This window comes from Panthera leo, chromosome B2 (assembly GCF_018350215.1).
Source record: "Panthera leo isolate Ple1 chromosome B2, P.leo_Ple1_pat1.1, whole genome shotgun sequence".
Classification (NCBI taxonomy): domain Eukaryota; kingdom Metazoa; phylum Chordata; class Mammalia; order Carnivora; family Felidae; genus Panthera; species Panthera leo.
Genome location: NC_056683.1, coordinates 43,421,014 through 43,437,051, shown reverse-complemented (window position 1 = coordinate 43,437,051; position 16,038 = coordinate 43,421,014). Strand labels below are relative to the sequence as shown.

At 47.7% G+C, this 16,038-nt stretch overlaps 1 long non-coding RNA gene across 2 annotated transcripts; it reads right to left on the bottom strand.

Moving 5' to 3' along the window:
- Positions 1–1,105: 1,105 nt before the first annotated feature.
- On the bottom strand, positions 1,106–12,632 carry LOC122219984. Of its 2 annotated transcripts, none has more exons than XR_006202629.1 (5): positions 12,386–12,538; positions 6,502–6,608; positions 5,447–5,661; positions 5,160–5,355; positions 1,106–2,679 (listed from the first exon to the last, which is right to left on the bottom strand). It is a non-coding gene; the product is annotated as an uncharacterized LOC122219984 (long non-coding RNA). The 2 variants fall into 2 exon arrangements; XR_006202628.1 differs by lacking the exon at positions 12,386–12,538 and adding an exon at positions 12,562–12,632 and having other exon boundaries at positions 1,107–2,679.
- Positions 12,633–16,038: the final 3,406 nt, after the last annotated feature.

Sequence of the window (16,038 nt, the reverse complement as noted above, 5' to 3'; positions counted from 1 at the left end):
ACTACATATTTGGGCCGTGATGTGAGGCAAGTCTCCCCCTTCGGTAGCAGGAGTCTCTCTGCCTTTCCTACACCGGGAGGGTTTGCAGTAACCCAGCCACGCAGGGGGATGGCGACAGACCATGCTAACATAACCCAAGGAAACCGAACTCCTGTATCCCCAGCCTAATAGCCTTTTACCCAGACCCTCCAAGATGTCCATGGCCACTCTAATGTCACCTGACAGGAAGGGAGGTGCAGGAGGGAAGATGGGGAAGGAAAAAGAACCAGCAATTAACCGACTGCCTTAAAATAGCATACTTTTGCCAATTTTATAAAGACACACGAGCACCGGGGCCTCTCCCATGCAAATCGGGGAGGGAGGTCCTGAAACCTAAGCCCTCATCAGCTTCATAGTAAATCCAAGCCTTAAATCTGGAAATGCCAGACTTGTTGATAAAGCTCAATCCACCCTTCACCTCCCCCAGTAGGCTGGCTCACCTGACGTCTGGACTGAGGAGCTGGTCTTCTTAAGTCTGTAGCTAAGGGATGGTGGGGAGTGGGGGGGGGGGGTCCCACATAATCCTTAAAATGAATCCATATGTGGCTGGATTTGCCTGATGAGTGGGGAGGAGGGTGAGGAACCAAGACTAGCAAACAGCTATACTCAGGGTTTGATTAGCGTCATGGGGAAAGAAGTCTAAGGAGCAGCCTGGCGTGTAGTGTGGGGAACAAGGCAGGGGGTGGGGTGGGGGACAGCATGGAGTCCCAAGAGTGCACGCGCGTGCACACATACCCCCCGGTTCCACGCATGCGTCCGGGCACTGTGGGGATGGGCTGCCATGTGAAGCTGGAGGAGAGGATTTCTTTCTGTCTTTTAAAAAAATGTTTTAATGTTTATTTATTAATTTTTTTTTTTTTTTGAGAGACAGAGAGAGTCAGAGTGTGAGCGGCGAAAGGGCAGAGAGAGTGGGAGACACAGAATCCGAAGCAGGCTCCAGGCTCCGAGGCATCAGCACAGAGCCCGATGCGGGGCTCGAACTCACGAACCGTGAGATCATGACCTGAGCCGAAGTCGGACGCTCAACCGACTGTGTTACCCAGGCGCCCCTGGAGGAGAGGATTTCTAAAGGACCTGGTAAGTCATGGGGCACTCATCTCATCACCTGGTCAAGCCCCAGAGGATGGAATGTGTGACACGGATCAGGGTAGCAGCCCTTTCACGTCTAAGCAGGACACAGAGTGGCTCTGGCACCGTGAGGGCTGGCCACTCTCAGAGGAGATGGCCCTGACCATGGTGGACAATAGTCCTGTGGTGGGTGCAGGTGCAGGGTGAGGTGGCCTAGGGGGCCCTGCCCAGAGAGGACATCATCGCGAGGGCCTTGAGAGGGAAAGGAGGGAAGCGGAAGATACCGCATGGTGACCACTGCTGGCACACGTGACATATTCTCCCAGGATTCCCAAAAGGACTGGGCAGGGCTCTGCAGAGGACTGAGGCCTGTGTGAGCAGGTGGGGGGCCAAACCCAGTGAGGCTGGTACGTTGTTGCCATTGACCCCTTTGAGACTGGAGCTCTGTTTCCTAGGCGTTGGCGTCTCAGCCTGCTTTATAAGAACCCCATCCAAGCAATATTATTGCCCTGATTGGTGAAAGTTGAGGAAGGATAGATATGGAGACCTTCCCCAGGCCCATCAGTTGGGGGTGGGAGTGTCAGGTGAGACTAAGACTCTAGTTATTTGTTTCTTCACTCATTTAATCGTTGTTGAACTTGTACTAAGAGCCAGGCGCTGCTGTGGGGTAAGATAGAGCCTTCCAGGCGTTGCTGTGGGGTAAGATAGAGCCTTCCAGCCGATGGACTGCCAAGGGAACTGGGAAGCATTGAGGAGGGCATCGCTCCGTCTCCTGGGAGCTGGTGTGCATACCAAGGCAGGGACATGAAGGTTCTGGACTCTGGAGCCAAGCTGACCCGGGTTTAAACTCCTAGCTGCCCGTTACCAGCTGTGAACACCGAAGCAAGCTACTGAATCTCCCTGAGCCTCTGGGGGTTGCGGTCCTCACTAGCAACAATCCAGGGTTCAGCGCGGGGATTACAACGTGGATTCCACAGAAGGGTTTATAGAGCCCTTCCTCGTGCACAGGAAAGGCGTGGTGAGCGGGAGCTATTCATAGCCCGTCTGTATTCTTAGACTCTCATTGTCCCCATTTCGGAGTTGTTCTGCAGCACGGATCTGGGAGCCAGACCACGTGATTGCGGGAAAGCAAGCACGGCTTTCAGCACGCAGCAGCGGGAGGCGGCGCTGTGCTGTGGCCTCAGTTATACCACTGGCACCCCCCCCTCCCCCGGCTGGGGGTGGGGGGACCCCGCAGCCTGCTCCCCCTCCGCGGAGAAGGGCACTGACAAATGCCATGCGGGAGATAAACAGCTGCCCACAGGAGAGCACACAGATGACACCTTCTGGAGACTTTCAGGAAAACTACAGAAGGAAGCGGTGGAAGGTCGGACGGCTGAGGCTCCCCTAGTGACAGGTGGGGCCCGAGCCAGAGAAGGGAGCTTTGCTGAATTGTGTTTCTCCTTCCAGACCGGAGGCTGGGGAAATGCAACAGAAGCGACCTCCTCTTCTGAGGCCTGCGTAAGAAGGAGGCACTGGCTGGGTCCTGAAGGATGAATAGGAGTTTTCCGGGTTTAGGGGGCCACCACAGTCCTGGATGGGAAGAAATGGATATGCGGTTGGAAGGTTAAGCTGAAGACAGATTGTGGAACGCCTCCTATGCACGCACTGACCTAGGACACTCTGGCATGATCAGAGAACATGAAGAATGTTCTTTTATGCCCAGGTTGGTCTCTATCAAAATGCTCTGTCAGTTAGAAGGCAAACAAGAAGAAACTGACCTGCACTCTTTGCCTCTTGTTTTTTTCATGGGCAGGCAGTTGTGGGGAGATGAACGCCCCTTGTTGGAACGCCCCTTGCCTCATGCCCTCAGCCCCATCTGAAATACCCTCCTTCCTCCGTCCTCCGTCCTCCTCTTCCCTGCCATCCCTCCAGGTCTGGAGAGCTTGCCACATCTTCCAGTCGTCTCCCCCGATTAGGCCAGTCCTCACCCGAAGTCACAAGGACAGCTGCCCGTGCCCAGACGCCACCAGCCAGATGCCGCGGGTGCTTTACTCAGCAGAGCACCCCTTCTACCAAGAGTAGGGCACACCTGTCATGTGGGGGGGACCAGCCGGGAGCAGAGATGCCGCGGTGCAAAGCACAGACAGGTCCCCGCTCTCACGGGGCTCTACCGTGCTTCCTATCATCACAGGGACCCTGGGAGGATACACGAGATCACTGAGGCTCAGCCAGTGAGAGCATCTTTCCCAAGGCCGTAAGGCTAGTACACAGGGGACATCGTGTTCACCTTACACGCCCCCAGTGGCTATTTACTGTTTGGTGTGGAGGAGGGGGAGCTCTGCAACTGAGATCGCCGAAGGCCGCGGCCCAGTCTTTAGTGTCATGATTTCCCACAGCCCCTGGTACCACCCTGAGCCCTAAATACTTGGAGAATGAGGCAAGGCAGGCCTCATCTGGCTCCCCAGCGCCTGCCTTCTGTTTTACCCATAAATTCAGCGGCAGGGGGAGGCCCACGGGGCTCCTGGATACTGAACTGCATCCAGGCTGCCCGTCTCATCTCCGGTCCCCACCATCTCCTAATCTTCCTACAGCCCTTCCAGCTCAATAGGAGGGCTAGCTAATCCCCTTGATATCCCGAATCTTCTAAAAGGACTACCTAATCAGGCCATGTATTCCAAAGGTACCGTGGCATTCCTTTTTTAAATCTTTCAGGTAAATAACAAGTAACAAATAAATCATACAGCGCTGGTCCCAGGTCAGGCGTTGTTCTAAAATGGGGCGGGGGGGTTGGGGGCGGTTCTCGGTCAGGCAGCGTAGGCATCACCTGGGAACTAGTTAGAAATGCAAACTAAAGGGACGTGCTGGGCTGGGAGCCAGCAATCTGTGTTTTAACAAGCCCTCCAGGGGATTCTGAGCACACCAAAGTTGAGAACCACTGTCTTAAGGCTTTTCATGGATAAACTAACGCGCAGAATTCCCATCCCAACCCTCTGAGGTAGGTTCTATTGTTAACTCCGCTTTGGAGCTGGGGGAATGGAGGCCCAGAGAGGTTAGGTAACCTGCTCAAAGTCACACAGCCAGTGAGGTTGGTGCTTCTAATCCCTCACTGGGGGAGAGGCTTGACCTCAGGGAGTGTTTGGGGAGCTCATGGTGGGCTGCTTTACCACGAGGAAAAATGTCTATAGACGAGAGGCTGATGGGACCAAGAGGTCTAGTCCGACTCTGGTGGAGTAAGGACTTGCCCGGTTTCCGGGAGGTCATGTGGATCTGTGCACTGTTGCCGGCCCCCAAGCAGTGAAGAACGATCTGACCAAGCATCTCTGAAAGTAGTGTTGGGGAAGAAAGAAAGCACTTTTAACATCATCCTGTGCCAAGTCCTGATTATTCCATAATGTGCTGCCCTCAGAACCTGACAGTGATTTTCCAGCCTACACTTCCAAAATCCAGTGAGGAGGAGTCAGTAGAATATTGCCACAGCCCCTGGCCATGGCGGGATAGGGGCTAAATTTGTCCCATAACTAGGGGATCATTTCATCTTAAGGGAAATGGCTGAGAAGGCAAAAGAGCATCCAGGAAACACCACTCCCCCTCCACCAAAGTCTCTCCTGCCCGGCTGGGATTCTCCATCTGGGGTCCTGGGAGAGAGCTGCGGATGGCCACCGTGAAATGGTAGCACATTCCTGTGACTGATACCATGCAATTTTCTTTCAAAGGATGCTTAAAGATTTTACTAGCGCTGAGGACTGGGGTGGGAGAGGAGAAGAGACAGGGAGAGAAACAGACAAAAACAGACAGAAAGACAATAAAGATACAGCAATGGCTGCAGTAAACCCAACAGAGCTGTTATAAAAATCTTTCAACTTTCTTCTAGTCCATTCCCCCGGCCTCATGGGGATTACCAGTCCCAAAGAACCCACACTATGCTGAGTACCTCCCATGTGTCGCTTTGCTCAATCCTCGCCGAGCAGATTTTACTGTACCCACTTTGCAGAAGATATGTAAGACACAACGAGGTTTCAGACTTCCGTCTGCTTGTCACCAACCCCACGCTTTCTGTTACGTGACATTACCTCAGCAAGTCTTGATTCTTTTCCCTGCAAAGCGTGTCTCCAGACACACAAATTATTGCTGCCTTAAGATAAATTATGGAATGCTTCGGTCATTCTTCTTCTCATCGCTGGAACTTGTTCCTGTACTTTTTTCTCTATTCTCATCTCATGGACACATGAACTTGTCAAGGTAGTCCCGGTGAAAGTATTCTTTTATCTATAAGGACATGAAATTGGCACTGTTTGTTAGGATGTAAGTGTTGGTTCTCTGACCCCATCAAACACCCACTCATGACAAGCCTCCTCACCTGAACCAGAAGGTCTCCTGGTTATTCACTGAAGAAATATTTGTTCATTTCAAAATTTTCAAAATAAATGCTGAAGGTCAAAAGGGTACCTTGGGCCTACCTTACCTCTCCTTCTTCCCAAATCTTATTGAAATAACAGTAAATACACGCAAAAGAATAAATCCATATCAAGCATGGAAAGATCCCAGCAGCAATCCAGAAAATTTCACAAACGCCTAGAACACAAAGAGGATGAGGTCATATTGACGGATAAAGTTGAGTGGAATAATCTACACCCCACAAACACATAGAGGAAGAGAGAACTAGCCTGGGGAAGGAGGTGCCCTTCCCAGAAAAGCCCTGGGGAGACTCCCAAGTCAGAACCATAGCTATGAAGAAAAGGGATAGGCTGTGGGGTCACCGTTAAAGACTTTCCGAGTTTTACAGCCCCCAACCTTCCTCCATGGACAGCAACTGGCTGTGACGGCATTTGCTTGGGTAAAAAAAAAAAAAAAAATCCACTTGGCCTTGGCTTCTGGAACATCCCCTGCCCAAGGTCCCCTTGTTAAGTGATGCAGATGTGGTTATATTCCTTGGTTCTGCAATATATAATATTTTTATAATCACAGTATTTTATACCCTGTGTATTGCTTTTCAGAATTTCTCTCTCTTTTTTTTTTTAAGTTTATTTACTTACTTTGAGAGAGAGAGAGAGGGACAGCGCAAGTGGGGGAGAGGCAGAAGGAGAAATCCCAAGCAGGCTTCCCACTGTTAGTGCACAGCGCGATGGGGGGCTCGAACCCACAAACCGTGAGATTATGACCTGAGCCAAAACCAAGAGTCTGACGCCCAACTGACTGAACCACCCTGGAGTCCCTGTTTTTCAGGTTTTCCAACCAACCTACAGATGACACTTGGAAGACCTAGAATATAAATCGTAAAAACCCTGAAAAAGTAAAGTGAATACTACAGTTCAGAGAAGGAAGTGGGGAAGGTGGGGGAGGGGAAGGCAGCGCAGGTGTGCTTCTGGCTCAGGTTACAGTCGTCCATGCAGCAAATAGCAAGCTAGTGCCTACCTGTGCTGGGAAGGTCCTGGGCCCTGGGAGGTGGCAAGGAGCCAAAGGGGCAGGCGTTTCTGTGGCATTTCTGTTCTACTGGTAAGTCGACAGGTACTGCTTAACAGCTGAGGAATCACAACATGAAGATTTAGGTACATTATTTAAAACTATGAAGGTGACCAGGAGATTATGAAGACAACGGTCTTAGGTACGAAAACACAGAGGAAAGGAGAGAGAGCGTAATTGTGCTAAAATCCCTGTCATAGCAGAGGGAGAACGGATGCAATTTAAACACGTTCAAGACACAGCTGTATAAGGGAATTATCTAAGTTTGTAGTAGAAATCGCCAAAACTAAATACCGACATAGGGAGTCACATCCGGGGCACGGGCCCACAGCTGGGGCCTGAGCAAGAGAGCCCCCCCCCCTCCCACTCCAACAGCCCTTGGTAGTTCTGGTTTTGTTCTTGTGCCTATAAATAAATATTACACATAAATGAATCAAAGGATCAAAAGCAACCTTACAAACCCTGGGAGAAATGTAAAGTGGATATTCCGATGCCCACATGACCTGTGAAGAAACAGGAGCCAGCCTGCCCCAGTACTTGTGATAAGAAACCAGGTCTCCTGCCCCCTGGCTCCAAATTCCCGCCACATCCTGAAGTCTTCTCCCCCCCCCCCCCCCCCCCCCCCACCGGATGCAGACTGACTAGGGTTGGGATTCTCTATTCAAAGCGGGGCACTTTGAGCTGCTCACTGCTCATCGTTAACAACAGGGAGATTCTGACCACCACCCCAAGGGCTGTGCAAGGAGGGGGCAGGCGGACGGCCTCACACAGGCCCGGGCCACAGCTAGCCCTCGGAGTGTCAGCTTCCTTTCTTCATGGTTCTTTTCTAACCCATCCAACATTTGGTACATGGCTACCATTTTCTTCTTATTTTATGTGATTTCGCGCTAATTCTGACTAAATGAATCCAGAAATTCATTCTGGTGTGCAGGCTTTGTCACGAGTCGAGAGGTAGAGGTTGTCACGTTTATTTATTTATTTAAAAAAATTTTTTTTAAATGTTTGTTTATTTTAGAGAGAGAGAGAGAGCGCGCGAGCATGAGCGGGCGTGTGTGGACAGCATAGAAGGGCTAACGATGGGCTAGGTAGGCACTTCACAGACATTAGCTCACTTGAGCTTCACTACAACCCTATGAAGCTGTCATTATTACTTCCATTCTACAGATGGAGAAACTGAGGCACAGAAAGGCTAAGTGCCATACCCGAACCACACAGCTGTGTGACAGAGCCAGGAGCAGACCCCAGGCATCTTGACTCCAACGTCATGCTCTGCACCATCATGCTAGAAACCCAGTCCCCACCCCGTAACACACACACACACACACACACACACGCACACACACACACACAGGAGGACTTTCAGAGAACTCCTGCTTTCAAAAACTCCTAGCTGCCAAGTTCTGCCTTTTAGAGCCTGTGAGACACTGAGAACATGTTCGTTAACACGTGCAAATGCTTACCTGACGTTAACTTGGTCTCTCTCACCCCTGAGCCCAGAACTAGAGCCGAAGGGTGGGCCTCACAGGAGGCAGACAGGAGTTCAGCCTGAGAAGTATAATAAGAACCAAGGACTGCTCTAGTTGGTAATGAGCTCCCTGTCGGCAGAGGCGGAGAGCTCTGGTAGGCCCAGGCCAGGGATGGTGGGTGCCCCGGGGGCCAAGGTTGGAAGAGCCTCGAATCAAAGCCTCTTCCAGCCCTGGCCCTGGCAGTCAATTTGGATACACTTCTCCGGACCTTCTGTCACAAAGCAGTACGCTCAACCAACAGGAGATGCACGAACAGTAAGGCCCGACCCAGACTCTGAAGAGTTTACAATGCGATTCTCAGGCTGTTTTAATATCAAATTCAGGGAGTTTCTGGGAGGAATTTAATAAAAAGGATGGCGAGAATTCGTTCCTTTCATCCCCTAAGGCTAAGTCCATCCTGACCTGTCCACTCACTCTTTTCTGTTCTTTGTCTGCTTCCGGAGCGTGCTATGGGGATTCAGGCTTATATGTTAAAAAAAAAAAAAAAAAAAAAAAGGCATAATATGTTCTGTGTCTTCGCCTCCGCAGAGGAAATGCTCTGTGTTACTGTAAATAATAATTTGCAGGTCAGTGAAGGTTGTTAAATGTCCCTGATGTTTTTCTCACTTCCTTCCAGACTCTCGTAATTACTACTGCTCTGAACCCAGCGGGCAGAGATGCATATTTCTCTGTCCAGGAAATGATAGTCGTGTGGTACCCTCTTCTCACTGCAGTGGGAGCCTGCGTGTCTGTGTATCTGAACCCATATCAGAGTCGTTCACATCCCTGCATGGAAATAGCCACATGGGAACTCAGCAATTTATTGCCCAAAAGACCTGGGGCTAGGGGTCAGGGCACCTGGTTCTAGACAGTTCTACCACCATCTGCATGACCTCAGACCAGTCACGGAAACTCGTGGGCTTGTTTCTTCATCTGTAAAGCTGAGAGCACAATACTTACCTTGACTAGAAAAGATCATTGCTGCAAGAATTCATGCTTTTATTCAATATTTCATATTGAACTTAAATATTTATGGACCATCGCTCAGGGGCAGGCCTTGTGGTAGTCTCTGGGAAGTGGGGGGCGGTGCAGTTGTAAAAAAACTGGGTAAAAATCTCTCTCTCCCTAGAACTCCACGGGGGGAAGCAGATAAATAAATGAGTAAACTAAACATGTAGAATTTCTAACGGTGATAAGTGTCTTGGCAAAATAGTCAGACATGAAGGAGAATGAGGAGTGCTGAAGAGAGACCAGGGAAGGCATGTCTAAGAGCCGGCTATTGAGACTTAGGCCCAAAGGATGCAAAGAAGGGACCCCAGAGAACATTTGGGGGAAGAGTATTCCAGGTGGTGCAAAGGCCCTGAGGCAAAGGTGAGTGAGCCTGCACATTAAAAAACAGCAAGGCCAGAACAATGGAAGGGATGAGGGTGGGGGGTGTAGTAAGTCTGAGGTCCTAAGAAAATGGAACCAGATGGATTAGGACCTTGTAAGGCCTTTGACTCTGACTCTGAGTAGGATGGAAACCACTGGAAGATTTTCAGCAGACGTATGACATAATCTGACTTGACTCTTAAAAAGAATCTCTCCAGCTGCTCTGTTTAGAAAAGAGAATCAAATGAGGGGCACCTGGGTGGTTCAGTCGGTTAAGTAACCGACTCTTGGTTTCAGTTCAGGTCATGGTCTCATGGTTCGTGAGTTTGAGCCTTGCATCAGGCTCCGCACTGGTGGCGCGGCCCCTGTTTGGGATTCTCTCTCTCCTGCTCTCTGCCCCTCCCCCACTCGCGCTGTCTCTGTCTCTCTCAGAATAAATAAGTAAACTTAAAAAAAAAAATAGAGAAGAGAATCAAATGAAGTAAATAGTCCCTGAGATGTTCTGAAAAGCGCAAGGTACAACATGAAAATGAAGTACAGTAAAAAACTCAGCGCCCCCAGAACTCCCTGGGAACAAGTTGTTCTGGAGACCCGGTGAAACTACATAGGACCCTACATTTACTGTCATCTCCCCCACGGAGAGGCGAAGTTCACGTCCCTCCCCTTGAATCTTACGGGCTCTGCAACTCCTTATCGAATCAGATATGGCGGGAGTGATGCTGGGCCTGGTCTAAGGCCGGCTTTTTTGAAAAACGGGCAGGGCAAGGGACAGGGCGCTGCCATGTGATGTTGGGGGAGCCGCCTGGGCTCTCTGAGCCTTATTCAAGGTAGTAAGTTCCACTATCCAGGATTGTTATGAAGAATATGTAAGATGGCACCTAGCATGGCACCTGGCACTCGGCTCCCCATCATTAGCGTGTGTGTGCGTGTGTGTGCGTGTGTGCGCTGTGTCCAATTTCAGATTTAGCCCTAACGCAGAGTATGAGGCTTCCTCTATGGCTGGATCAAAGTCTGTCTTTCCCCCCTGGAACTTTACCTACCTGATGGAACTCTTCCACCTCTAGACCCTCCCCTCGGGGGACAGAGTGGCAAAGGTAAGAGACTGTCCAGGAAAGACGTCTACTGAGATGTGTCTAGCTCATGGGAGGGGCTGTCGAGGGAGCCCTGTTGGAACCGAATCCAGGTCTGCTGATTCCTGCTTATGGGCCACTCTGCTGGGCAAGAGCTTCCCTGAGGATGGGGGAAGAAGAGTGGCTTGCCAGAGCGAAACGTTTGAAGAAGGGACACAACCCTCGAAGCCAGCAATGAGATGCAAATGCCGCCCACCCCACACCTCCTCCCTCAGTTCCCTGAGGACTGTGAGGCCCCCAATACTTGTTTTGGAGAGACTTTTCATCAGTGCTCAGAGGCAAGAGGGAAAAAAAAAAGAAGGCCAGTAAATCAATAACAGATTTTTCTTCCCATCAGTTGGTTTAAAGTATGGAGCCAACGTCAACCAATCTAGAATTTCTAAGTTGTAAATAAAAAATTGAATAGTAAGATTTTTATCTGAGCCACTTCATGAAAGCCACTATTCAGAGTTCTGGTTTATCACACTCCTCACGTAGTCTGAACTAAGGTGTGGGTACGACACCCACCTCATGCCAGTCCAGGAAATTCAGTGGGAAAGTTTTCATTTTTTACGTAGCTTGGCTATGATAGTTGGATACAGCACTTCTACTGAATCTTCCAGCTTATTTTCCTCAACAGGTCTCTTGCACCCTGAGCAAATCATAGAGAACAGACCAGTGAAGGATACTACAGGACATTTGAACAGCCTCATTGTTCAGGACTAAATGGTCAATCAACATGCCCAGAACTGTATCGGATAATGCGGAGAATTACCATAACGACGATAACAACACTCTTAATGACAGCTACTATTGATTGAACACCTGCTATATGCCAGGCGCTGTACTAGCCACTTTTCCTATCTTATTCCTCATTCTCCCAAAAAATGGACAAAGTGGTCGTTTTTCCATTATCTCCTTTTTATACCCAAACCGAGACTTACAGAAGTTAGGTAAGTGGCTCAAGGTTGCCCAGCCTGTGAGAATGAAGTCATAGGCTAATTTCCTTGTTCCCAGAGAGTTTGAAGAAACACCAGTTCTCATCAATTACCCAAGAATGTTCTCTCATTTCCAGCCATCAAGTGAGATTCATCCAGACAATAAATATGTATAAAGCACTTACTCCGCGTACCAGCAAATACAACCTTGGCAACAGAGGAAAAAACATGTAAAGCAATTATTTATTCAACTTTGTGGAACATAGTAGAAGGTCAGAGAAATAGGCCAGCATGGGCCAGAGAAGCCAGGGAAAGTGGCACAGAGTGAGTTGGATCTTGAAAGATGAAAAAAATCATTCAAAGGGCATTGCTAGTCAGGGGGACACAGTAGGCAAAGGCATTGAAGCACAAATGAAAGCAGGCTGGAAGGAAGTGAAAATAAGTCTTGAGTGGAAGAATGAAACTAGTCTTACTCCCCACAGGGTTGAGGGGTGAGGAATAGCATTTGTCTGGGAATTTAAACTATTGCAAATGATAAATACAATGCTTCATATTTCTTATTCTCCCAAAGTTTAAGCGTACTTTTAAAAATCAAAGAGGAGGGGTGCCTGGGTGGCTCAGTTGGTTAAGCATCTGACTTTTTGATTTCGGCTCAGGTCACAATCTCAGGTTCAAACCCCACATCAAGCTCTGAGCTGACATTGTGGAGCCTGATTGGGATTCTCTCTCTCTCTCTCTCTCTCTCAGCCCCTCTGCCACTCACACTCTCTCTGTCTCTCTCAAAATAAATAAATAAACTTTTTGTTTAAACTCAAAGATGAGTGAAAAACAAACGACCAACCAACACTACTCTGTTTTAATACTTGAATCATGAACTCTACTATGAGAGAAGCAGTTTACCAAAGCAGCTTACCATGGTGGTGCCGTTAAAAAAGGGTTTCTGTCCCTTTCTGTGGGTTGAAACTGGAATTTTTTCTGGAAAGTGATCTTTGTCTTCAGAAGATTCCTCTATATGTGGGTATACGTGTGTATCTGTTTCAATAATACTCCAGAAAAGTGGAAAGATAAGAAAGTGTAACTGCCCCTTACCTTGGTGTGGAAAGCTCTACAGGGACCGGAACCATTGTGTTCCCCTCCCAGTGGATTTGTTTGAAAGTCTTAGAATGTCAAAGGCTTCCATGGAATGCCCTACTGTCCTACATTCTCCCCAGGAATCTCCCAAGATGGCAGATTATTCCAGACTGAATAAACTCCAATATAGGGGAAAACTCCTGTAGGGTAAAGGGGTGGAATCTATGGTTAAAGAAACTCCTACAGATAGAAGGGCACTTGCCCTAACGGTAAAATACGCACAATGAAAGTAGGAAGAAGGAGGTGTTCTTGCAAAGAGAAAGAGACCCAAGGACAGAAATGGGGGTCAAGATGCAGAACTGGAACCACTTTTGAAGGTACCATTCTAAGATGGTTTAACTTCTTGTATGCTTGTGCTATGGATAATTAACATTTAGGTATAGTTTTAAGTGGTTTTCTTTCATGGCACAGCCTGTTAGCTGTCTTCCTTGTGGCGCCCTTCAATTGTACAAATTCGCTTCTGGAAAGTAAGTGCTTGGTCTGAGGCCTCACCTTCCAGCTCTTTTTGCATCCAAGTAGGGGCACGTGGCATGTGGCACGTCATGCAAAGTCTTCCAGGGCCTGAAATGGATCTTTCACTGGCATGGAAAGATCTTATTCTTTCAAATCCTTGCTTGTGTCCTCATAGTCTAGGGAAATAATATTTCAATCATCGGGAAAATAACAATATGCTAAAATTAACAACTTACAGGTTAGACTGTGTGTCCACATATGTGATCCCATTTGATCGACCAGAACACTCTGAGGTGGGGATGACACCTACTATTGTCCCCATTCCAGAGAGGAGGAAACTGAGATTTGTGTCTTAAAAAAATTGGGTAAGTGGCAGAGTCATAGCTGAATGGACGCTCTGTAAGAGACAGTTTGTGGGTCATTCCCCATGAAATAGCTTTGCCTTGTTCCTTGCTACTTTCGTGGTACCAGTTTCATTCCCTTCCGATTTTTCCATGATGGAATTCTTTTTCGCACTCAAATTGGTGAAGGACCAGAGTCCTCCCTGGTGCCCGTGGCTTCACATTGAATCTCAAACCACAAGGACAGTGGGACATGTGGAGTATAATTGAAACCAAAGTCAAAATATTATGGCAGTTGGCTAAGTCTCCAGATACAGGAATCTTTGCTTGGGTTACTTGTCCAAGATGGAGCCATGAAACACCATCCCCAGCCATACATTACACTCAGTCAATAAATATGTTTAGAGCAGTGTTTCTCAAACTTTTTTTTTCAAACCTTTATTTATTTTCAAGTGACAGAGAGACATAGTGCGAGGGAGGAGGTGCAGAGAGAGAGGGAGACAGAATCCCAAGCAGACTCCAGACTCTGAGCTATCAGTGCAGAGCCCCTGACACGGGGCTAGAACCCACCAACAGTGAGATCATGACCTGAACTGAAGTCGGACACCCAACCGACTGAGCTACCCAGGGGCCCCTCAAACTTTTTTTTAAATTATGACTCCCCTAAGGAGCCTTTAGATCTTTTTCACCCAATCTCCCCATGAAAATTTAATGCCACAGATATACTGTGTATCTGCTTTCGCACTGTGGCCCTTTGAAGGGCCATAAACCATTTCTAAGGTTTTTCTTACGCCCTTCCCCCAAGAATCACCCTGGAGGGTGCTCTCATCTCCACTGAGAATGCATGGTTTAGAGAGCTCTCCATGTGTGAAGGATATCAAAGTGAGGAGAAGAGAGCTGATCCCTGCCCTCAAAGGCTTACTGTCCGATATTCAGTAGGCTTTGTCTTGCATCATCAACAATTCTAGTAAAAGAGAGAAACCAGAGGCTCTGGGCTAATTTCTGTCTAAACCGCCAAAGTTGATTTTAAGACTCTTCTCAATCCAGGAGTTTAGTAGCATTAGATCGGGTTTCAGTTCTGAGCCATCATCAGTGGGGGCTCTACATACAAAAAAAAATTGGCAAAGACTTGTGGTCTGTGTGGAAATATGGTTGGGAGGCATTCACCACACATTTATGGCACGAAGAATAATTTCTGCTAAAAAAAAAAAAAAACCTGTTTATAATGAAACACAAGACAGAATGGAACAAATTCCTCCAAAAAATTAAAAATGTTTTTTTTCAATCACTTCTATTGAAAATCCATTCAGCGGGATTTAAATAGCCGACCCTACTCAAGATAATGTTTCACTTTCTTTAACAAGGGAAAGAATTTGAAGCTGAAAAGCCAACTGCTACTTCATTACTTTAATGGAAATCCCCTTGAATTCTATGATCCACTCAATCACAGGCTCATAGATTGAGTCACAAAAAGGTACTGAACCCTAAGAAAGGGACTCAACGTGAAAGTCATTCCATTTCACTTTAGCGTCTAAGAACATGTTATTGTAATACTTCTGGTGGGTGTGGGGGAGAAAATTAAACATGTGCCATGTTCCTTCATTCAGCAAATATTTATTAAGTGCTGCTTTGTGCTCGGTACCATGTTAGGTGTTTTTAAAAACAGAAGTGCATTAGGGACTTATTCTTCATATGTGAGGCATTCGAAATGCAGTAGTGGAAAATTATCACATGGGAAGCGGGAGGCTTGAGTTCTAGATCCACCTCTGCGTCTAGCCGTGTGAACCTCTCTCAGTTGTCTAATGTCTCTGGGACTTGATTTCTCCATCCATAAAAATTAGCAGTTTATGCTAAATACTGGTTCTCAGTTATGACTCTACCCCGGGACCTTGGAGGATATACTAATGCTTAAGTCCTATATAAGACCAATTGTATCAGAATCTCTGGAGGTGGGGCTTGAGGGTAGGTATTCTTTTAAAAGCTTCCCCCCAGGGATTCTTCCAGTAATGTCTTTGCTGAAGGCCAAAGACAGAAACCTAGAGAGGGACTCACCTAAAAACAAGATGGCTGCTCTGACTTCCTAACCATGAGCAATTCTGAATGAAAAGAAGAGTCCATGGTTTGCCTCCATGACTTCCAGTTTCTGTTTTAGCATATTGTGCTTTCCTTCCTCCTTCTCCTTTTTCCTTCTGTTTCCTTTGTCTCCTGACCCACCTGATATGGCCGAGTGCCCACTGTACTTTTCTCCTGCTTTTGGTAAAACATACAGTAGCATTCATTTGCAGCTAAAAGAGAATTCATCTAAGAGACAGGAGCAAGGCTGACAACAAACCCTGTAAAATAGTACCTTCCCTCCCCATGTGGAAGAGTCATGTGCCCTTGAAAATTAGAAAATTTTCAGATAATTATATACGTTTTTTCCAGGATTTAACCTAAAGAGATAAGAAATTTGGGATGGATTGAGAAATCTTCTGGTCAAACACTGCTACCCAATGCTCAGATTCCCAGGCCCGTGAGGCCAATTTTTACTTGTGGATGTTCCTCTTTAAAAAATGGATATTCCAGGGGTACCTGGGTGGCTCAGTTGGTTAAGTGACCGACTCTTAATTTCGGCTCTGGTGATGATCTCACGATTCACACG